Below are 9,236 nucleotides of genomic sequence, written 5' to 3'. Positions count from 1 at the left end.
CCCCTACCCCATTCCCCCTTCTCCTGCTTCTATGAGGATATGCCCACACCCACCCTTTCACTCCCACCTCCCCACCCACGATTTCTCCCACACTGGGGTGTCCAGCCTTCACTGGACCAAAGACTTCTTCACCTACCTATGCCTGACAATGTCATCCTCCCCTATACAGCTGAAGCCATTGGTCCCTCCCTATGTGCTTCCAGGCTCGTGATTCAGACCCTGGGAGCTCTGGTTGGTTGGTATTGTTGCTCTCCCCATGGAACCTGCAAACCCTTTCAGCTCCTTCAGTCTTCTCTCTCACTCCTCCATTGGGAACCCCATGATCAGCTCAGTGGTTAGCTGTGAGCATCTGCCTCAGTATATTTCAGGCTCAGGCAGACCACTAAGGAGACGGCTATATCAGGCTCCTGTCAGCATGCACTTCCTGGCATGACATCAGTGTCTACCTTTGGTGACTGCACAAGGGATGGATACCCAGGTGGAGCAGTCTCTGAATGGCCCCTCCTTCAGTTTCTGTACCACACTTTGTCTCCATATTTGCTCCCATGAGTATTTTGTTATCCCTTCTAAGAAAGACCAAAGCATCCACACTTTGGTCTTCCTTGTTCATGAGCTTCATGTCGTTTGTGAGTTGTATCTTGGGTATTGCGAGCTTTTGGGCTAATATCCAATTATCAGTGAGTGCATATCATGTGTGTTCTTTTGTGATTGGGTTGCCTCACTCAGGATGATATTTTCTAATTCCATCCATTTACCTAAGAATTTCTTGAATTCATTGTTTTTAATAGTCGAGTAGTATTCCATTGTGTAAATGTACCACATTTTCTGAATCCATTCCTCTGTTGAAGGACATCTGGGTTGTTTCCAGTTTCTGGCTATTATAAATTAGGCTTCTATGAGCATAGTGGAGAATGTCTCCTTGTTATATGTTGGAGAATCTTCTGGGTATATGCCCAAGAGTGGCATAGCTGGGTCCTCAGGTAATGCTATGTCCAGAGTGGTTGTACCAGCTTGCAATCCCACCAACGATGGAGGAGTGTTCCTCTTTCTCTACATCCTCACCAACATCTGCTGTCATCTGAATTTTTTATCTTGGCCATTCTGACTGATGTAAGGTGGAATCTCAGGATTGTTTTGATTTGCATTTCCCTGATGACTAAGGATATTGAACATTATTTTAGGTGCTTCTCGCTCATTCCAGTTTCCCCAGTTGAGAATTCTTTGTTTATCTCTGTACCCCATTTTTAATAGGGTTAGTTGGTTGTCTGGAGTCTAATTTCTTGATTTCTTTGTATATATTGTATATTAGCCCTCTATCGGATGTAGGATTGATAAAGATATTTTCCCAATCTATTGGTTGTTGTTTTGTGCTATTGACAATGTCCTTTGCCTTACAGAAGATTTGCAATTTTATGAAGTCCCATTTGTCAATTCTTGATCTTAGAGCATAAGCCATTGGTGTTCTGTTCAGGAACTTTTTCCCTGTGCCTAGGTATTCGAGGGTCTTCCCCACCTTCTCTTCTGTTAGTTTCAGTGTATCTGGTTTTATGTGAAGGTCCTTTATCCACTTGGACTTGAGCTTTGTACAAGGAGATAAGAATGGATCGATTTGCATTCTTCTACATGCTGACCTCCAATTTAACCAGCACCATTTGTTGAAAATGCTGTCCTTTTTCTACTGGAAGGTTTTAGCTCCTTTGTCAAAGATCAAGTGACCATAGGTGTGTGGGTTCATTTCTGGGTCTTCAATTCTATTCCATTGATCTTCCTGCCTGTCTCTGTACCAATACCATGCAGTTTTATCACTATTGCTCTGTAGTACAGCTTGAGGTCAGGGATGGTGATTCCCCCAGAAGTTCTTTTATTATTGAGAATAGTTCTCGATATCCTTGGTTTTTTGTTATTCCAAATGAATTTGCAAATTGTTCTATCTCTATGAAGAACTGATTTGGAATTTTGATGGGGATTGCCAATTCTCTTCTTAAAGGAGGGTGTGGGGTATTGAATTTAGGCCCTCAAGCTCGCAAGACAAGCTTTTTATCATCTGAGCCATCTCCCAGCCTACTATGAGTTCAATTTTCTCCTCCTGTTCCATATGAGGAAACAGGATGAGGAGGATAAATCACTTGTCCAAGGTCACACACTGAACAAGGGATAGCACAGAGATTCAAAGCCAATACTCTGCCGCTCCACAGTCCTGTGCCCAGAGTAGGGAGTGCCCGGAGCATCCACCACTGTGCACCCTCACTGGCCGTCTCCCTCCATCCTCCATCCAGCTCTAGTGGCTTTCTAGCAAACTGTCCAAGTGGAAGGATTATGTGGACTGTTGCTTTTATTCTCCAAACACATTAAGTGATTTTGTCTGGAAATGTTTTACAAGCCCCAATTACGCCTCCCACATTCCCTCCCCAGTTCGGTCCAGGTCCCCAGCCAGGACTGTAAAAGAGCTTTTTCTTCTCTGGAAGCTCTTAACTCTGTTCCCCCAGAGAGGGCCAGTCCTCCCTTGTCTGGGAACAGCAAAGCTCCCGTCCTGGCTCACGGGGAGTTTTTAGACCGACCGTCATGTCTCGGTCCGGCCCCTGTTCTTTTCATAGGGCTCTTTAATTAGGTTCAGAAACATGTTTATGATCCTGAGAACCAGCCCGTGTTATATTAGGCAAGTTCAAAGCTTCGTTTCTCCCAATAACTCTTAGAACATTTCAGTAAACTCGGATGCCTGGGACACAGCCATCTCTGAACAAAATCAGACCATGAACAAATAGTATCCTGCCCTGGGCAGCTTTGGAATGAAGGGTAGGGTTGGGACTTGTACAGACCAGGGTTCTATTTGGGCCCCACCCACTGCTGGCCCCATGACCTCCAGCACATTAACTTCTCTCATCTTTAGAGCACTGTGTGAGAATAGTGGTTCTCATGGTTATAAAGACTCAATGATAGATAAATTTAGTTCTCTTCCAATTATGAGCAAAGGCATGAGGAGAGGCAGGAAAAGAGCTGAATTAGTTAAAGGTTTACTTAGCACACAAGCAGAAGAACCTGAGTTTAATCCTTAGCACCCAGGTGTGGTAGCACATAGTCACCATCCAAGGGCTAGGGAACAGAGACAGGTGGGTGATCGGAGCTCTCTGGCCATTTATATTACCCATCCCATTCAGTGAGAGACTCAGTCTTAAAGCACAGGTGGAGTACAATAGAGGAAGGCATTCAACGTTGACAGCTGGCCTCTTTCACCTGCACAGGTACACAAAGGAAGACATAACATACACACACACACACACACACACACCCCACGCACACACACAGACACACAGTTACAGACAGCCACAGAGAAAGAGGCAGAGAGTGAGAGAAAGAATATTTAAACAATTCTAAGCATTACGAGATGTAGTGGCTTACATCTTGTGATCCTAATGTTTAGAAGGTAGAAGTAGGAGGATCAGGAGTTCAAGACTAACCTCAGCTATGTTGGGAGTTGAGTAGCCTGTGCTAAATGAGAATCTGTCACCAAAAAAAAAAAAAAAAAAAAAAAACCAAATGAGCAAACAAAAAGGTCTGCACATTAATTTAATGTTAATCAATGAAGATATCTAACAGTTGAACTCAGGAAAGTTGCCAGTTAGCTAATGTGGGGTGAAAACTCTGAGACGTAGTGTGTCTTTGTTTCCAGCATCACGATAGCCTACAGGTCTGTCTCCAATGTGTTGTTTTACACTAGGCATTTGCCATTGGTTTTGCATACTATGCTGAGTGATTTTTTTTTTTTTTGGTTGTTGTTTGTGTATGCACTTAAAGTAATGAAGCTGGGTCCTTAGTGCTGAAGTCAGTGATGGAGCTGGGTCCTCAGTGCTGAGATCAGTCACGGGTGACTTAGTACATACGGGTGTTGGTGGTAGTAGAGTTTGTGTGACACAGTGCCTGTAAGCATGAGGTCTCCACATATCACACCACATTTCCCTGGCCACAAGTGATAGCAAAAAGAAAGCAGGTCACACTGCCTTCTGGGACTCTGTCTCTACTTCATAGCAAGTATATTGCACTGGGGAGATTTCTTGGGGCTATTTCTTCCAAGCTGCTTCTACACAAAAGGGGGTCTCTCTCTCTCTCTCTCTCTCTCTCTCTCTCTCTCTCTCACTCTGTGTGTGTGTGCGTGTGTGTGTGTGCGCGTAAAATAACTTAGAACATGATTCACCTGTCAATTATGTTCAGTATGCTCTAGCGTATCTGTAAAGTCACACAAACCAGTCCAGCAGATACATGAAGCTGTATCTGTCGAGACATGAGGCACACATCATTTGTTGCATCCAGTGAGTTTTGCTACGGCTGGAAATGCCATGCAGCCATCCCTGGAGTGAAACTTCCCATCTTGTAAGCCCCAAAGGGTCTGCATATTCACTAGGAATCCTCCCTACCCCCGCCCCTGGACAAGCACTAATCTACTTCTTGCCTTGATTTCTCCAATTCTGGAATTTCCTATCAAGGGGATCCCTCACTCAGTGTTCTGGGAACCTGGCCTCTTTCACTTAGCATAATGGCCCAGGGCTCACCCACGCTGCAGCCTCTATCTGTGCCTGTGTGCTTCCTGTATATCCTTTCTGGCCTCACCCTGCCTGCTTGATGGCCACTGGCTCACCTCTTTTTGAGGCTTTCCTAGAATCAGACCCACCCCTCTGGAATGCTCCACACACTGCCTGCACAGGCAATCCCAGAGGTGCACACCCCCCTCAGCCTACTACCTCCCGCCCCAGGAAATACATTTCTCAGCCCTTTCCACAATTTGAAAGGTTTTAAGACAAACTGACCTGCCGTTGACAGCACTAATTCCTTTCTTCCTCTCCAATGCTCCTGTCTCTTCTCTTTCTCTCTCTCTCTTTTTTTTTTCCTAAAGGAATTTTCTTAGATGTGTGTATGGGTTTTTTCCCTGCCTCTAGCTGTCACTTTGGTATGGGGATTGATGTTAAGTAGTACTTACTCACTCCGGCTCTGTTCCACTGACTTTATATATACAAGATATCCTCTCTCTCCACAGGGTGGTCATTATTATGTTCATACTGTAAGAATGACCTTCTTCCCTGAATGAGATTCAGGGAAGGCTGGGATTCACCCCAGGCCTCCCCGAGGAGACAGAGAACTTGAACCCTTGTCTCTTTGGCTTGTTCTGCTGGCCCAGAGACCCAAATTCAGAAAACACCTGGTAGAACGATTTCTTCCAGAGCCTTAGACATGACTGAGCCTGCTGCAGACTACAGACTCCTGCGTTCCAGCTGCAAGGCAGAGAGGGCCAACCCAGTGTTCTCTCTGACCTTTGTAACTCAGAGACCCCCAAGAGCAAGCTGTACTTGTACAAATCAGCTCAGAGGGAGAAATTAAGGGCTTGCTTTGTAGCACAACATGACATTCATGAGCTAAAATGTGAATATACCATTTATTTATTTTCCTAAACTCTTTCTGGCTCCAATGCCTTTGATGACTCTCTGATCACCTAATCTTCCTCCGTTTGGCACAGAAGGCCCTTTGCTGACCCAAGATCTCTGCTCTGCCCTCTATAGTGCATGTTTCCCACCACTCAGAATCTTCCAGCAGCAAGATTATAGGAAAAGCATTGCTAGCAAAGATTAAGCACACAGAGGTGCAAGAGGAGGCCAGGTGACAAGACTTTTCCAAAGGAAAAGAGTTAATCCCATCTCCTGGGACATATGAAACCCATGGAAGGATTACAGATCTCTCAGTATGACCAGACCCCCTTGTCAGATCTGTATGCATTTGCTCAGAAGCCAATGAATGAGCCAGGCCTGCTGGCAGCCTCTGCTCTACCTGAGAAGCTTCAGGTAAAACAGCTTAAGGAAAGGATGGCAAGGACAAAGCAACAAGAGAATGGGGATGAAGTTGGAAAAGGCAGATCTAGGAGATGCTATAATAGATACAGTAGGTGTTGCCTGGTTTCTATGGGACTGCCCACTCCTGGGTGGTGAGAAGAGTAGTGGGACTTTCCATGAGTGTCTTTCTTGGCATCCCCAGAAAGCCATCAGAAACATGGAATGCTGGGGGTAGGGGGGAGAAGGATGATCAAGAATTGGCATTGGCAGTAAAATGTCTGAAGGAGTGAAAGAAAGCCTGAAAAAGGTAAGCTTCTAGGTCCAGGGAGATGTGTACCTACTAGGACACTGGCTACCTAACAAAGCATCTCATAACTTGGCTGCTCAAAGCAACATAGATACCTATGCGTAGTCTCCTTCAGTTCCTGGAGATAGAAATTTGAGGGAGAGTCCTTTTCTCATGAGGTGTGGTGGCTTTAATATGCTTGGCCCAGAGAATGGCACTATTTGAAGGAGTGGCCTTGTTGGAGTAGGTGTGGCCTTGTTGGAGGAAGTATCCCAGTGTGGATGTGGGCTTTGAAAGCTTCCTCAAAGCTGCTGGAAGATGTCAATCTTCTCCAAGCTTCCTTTGAAACAAGAGGTAGAACTCTCAGCTCCTCCAGCACCATGCCTGCCTGGATGCTGTCATGCCTCATGCCATAATGATAATGGACCAAACATGTAAGCACTCCCCAATAAAATGTTGTTCTTTATAAGAGTTGTCATAGTCATGGTGTCTCTTCATGGCAATGAAACCCTGACTGAGGTTACACTCAGCTATTTCTTGAGTTGGCATTATCTGAAGGTCCTAGTGAAGCTGGAAGACCTGCTCCCAGAATGGGTTGAAGCTGCACTCAGTTACACACGTGGGTCTATCTTTCCATGAAGCAGCTTGAACTTCCTTACAGCACGGAGTGACTTTCCTCAAACCTAGTGATCAAGTCGATCATAAGAAGTCCCAAGGTAATGTTATAACCTGGTGCAGACCACACAGCATGGCTTTTACTCCCTCAGTATTGATTCCCTCTAAGAAAAAATCACTCAGGATCATAAATGTCAAGATAAATAGATCACTAAGAGGCCATCTCAGAGACTAAAACATGTTGATAGTGGTCCTATTGGCTTAGTTTATTTTCCTGTTGCTGTAACAACAGATTCTTACACAAATAACTTAAGGGAGAAAGTTTGTTCTGGCTCATAGCTCAAGGGGAGAAAGTCAAGGAGTCAAGAGCTTATAGCAACTGGTCACATCACATCCACAATCAGGAAGCAGAGAAAACTGAGTGCATGCTGCTTCTTAGCTCCCTTTCTCCATCTCTACAACCCAGGACTCTCTGTCTGGGGAATAGCTATGCCCACAATCAGGGTATATCTTCCTACTTTAAGTAATGTAAACAAGATAGTTCCTCACTGACATTCTCAGAGACTAAACTTAATCTAGATATTTCCCTTCTGTACAACCTGAGACTCATCTCCCAGGTGATTCTAGATTCTTTCAAATTGATAACTGTAAACACCACACCCACTGCTTCTAGAATGGGCCTGAGAGCTTCATAGCATGGAATCTCCACTATACTGCAGAAAAGGGAACTACGACTGGTTGAAGGCCTGTTATCCATCACCTCATGAACTCCTCAGACTCTGAAGCTCCAGCAGAGCTTACACAGAATACTGATTTAGAAAAAAAAAATTACTAACTAAGGCAAGAATCTTAGAAAACTGTGCTGTAATCCATGCCTCACCACATCCCAGGTCGCTTTGGAATGAAGGAAGCAACTGAGGCCTAGGGGTTGCTAAGCAACCAAGCTCACACAACCAGCAAGAGAAAGAGCTGGTATAATTCAAGCATCAAGACCAGATGGATTAGGGGCCTCAAAGAATCCCAGAATTCAGTCAGTACTAAGTGTCTCTCAGTTAGTGGCTCTTCTTCAGAACTAAAGTCTGAGGTCTGGGATGGTAGCTCACATCTTTAATCCCAGAACTCAGGAGGCAGAGGCAGATGGATCTCTTATGAGTTCCCAGACAGCCTGGTCTACATACCAAGTTCCAGGACAGCTAGAGCTATGAGAGAGAGGGGGGGGCGGTCTAAAGGCCAAGGCTGATCAAGGAAAGCATAGTGTCATACGTTTACATGATTGTTAGCCCTACCTGTGTCTTTTCACTTCCTGTACACTACTCTTGGCAGACAATTCCCAACTTTCCTCTCTCAGGAACTTCCGGTTGCAGAGCCAGGGGTTCCTGTGGGATCAGGGAGGAAGTTTAGGACTCAGGGGACTGCCCCAGTCCACCCTTGAGTTAAACTCTTCCTTTCCAGTGGAGAATGGAAATCCCCACTTCCTGCTTCTGTCCCTTGGCAAACTCCCCCGCAAGGCCTTCCAGGCCACACTTCCGACTGCTCCTGAGAGGTCCAGCCTTGTCTTCACCTGGCTCCCTCGGGCTCCTCTCATGGCTCAATAGCTCATCCTTCTGAAGATGAGAGCTAGGGCAAGGGCCAGCTTGGTTGGGCTCCAGTCCTTACTCTGTCACTTGAGTTCTTACTTACAAAACACAGGTTGTCTAACATTCCCAAAGAAGACATAGGAATAGCCAACAGGTACATGGAAAAGGTTTAGCATCTTTGGGTGCTAGGGAAGCACATATCAACCCCCAATGAGAGATCAGCTCACACTTATTAGGTTGGTGATTACATTCATTGATTAAGAAAAAAAACAGGTGTTGGAGATGTGGCAGAACTGGAATTCTTGTGCATGTTTGCTAGGAATGCAAAAGACCAGAGCAGCTGTGGAGAACAGTGTAAATGCTACTTACACATTAATCCCACTTCTTGGTCTCTATCCAAAATAATTGAAATCAGGATCCCAAAGAGATATATGCACTCCGATGTTCACTGAGATACTGTTCACAACAGCACAAATGTGGAAACAACCTAAATTTCCATTACTGAGTGAATGATTAGAGAAAATGTACTGTGTGTGTATATATGGAGATTCTTCAGCCGTAAAAATAAAGGAAATCCTAAAATACGCAACAACATGGATGAACCAGGAAGACATTATATTAACTGAGATCAAGTCATCCAGCCAAGGGCAAACTGTGGATTTCCACATCTGGGAGGGATCTAAAACAGCTGTGCAAGCTGGAGATGTGGATAGAGAACTTGTCTAGCATAGACAAAACTCTGGGTTTGATCCACAACACGGCAACAAATTAGGCATGGTGACATGTATCTGTTATCCCAGCACCTGGGAAGTAGAGGCTGCAGCAGGATCAGAAGTTCAAGGTCATTCTTGGCCAGTTTGAGGCTAGCCTGGGCTTAAAAAGAAAAAGTAATGTGCATAAGCACAAAGAAGACAATGGCTTTCCTGGACAGAGGGTCAGAGAAGA

The sequence above is a fragment of the Grammomys surdaster genome, unplaced genomic scaffold (genome assembly GCF_004785775.1).
Source record: "Grammomys surdaster isolate TR1022 unplaced genomic scaffold, NIH_TR_1.0 212, whole genome shotgun sequence".
NCBI classification, from domain to species: Eukaryota; Metazoa; Chordata; class Mammalia; order Rodentia; family Muridae; genus Grammomys; species Grammomys surdaster.
This window is presented reverse-complemented; position numbering follows the sequence as displayed.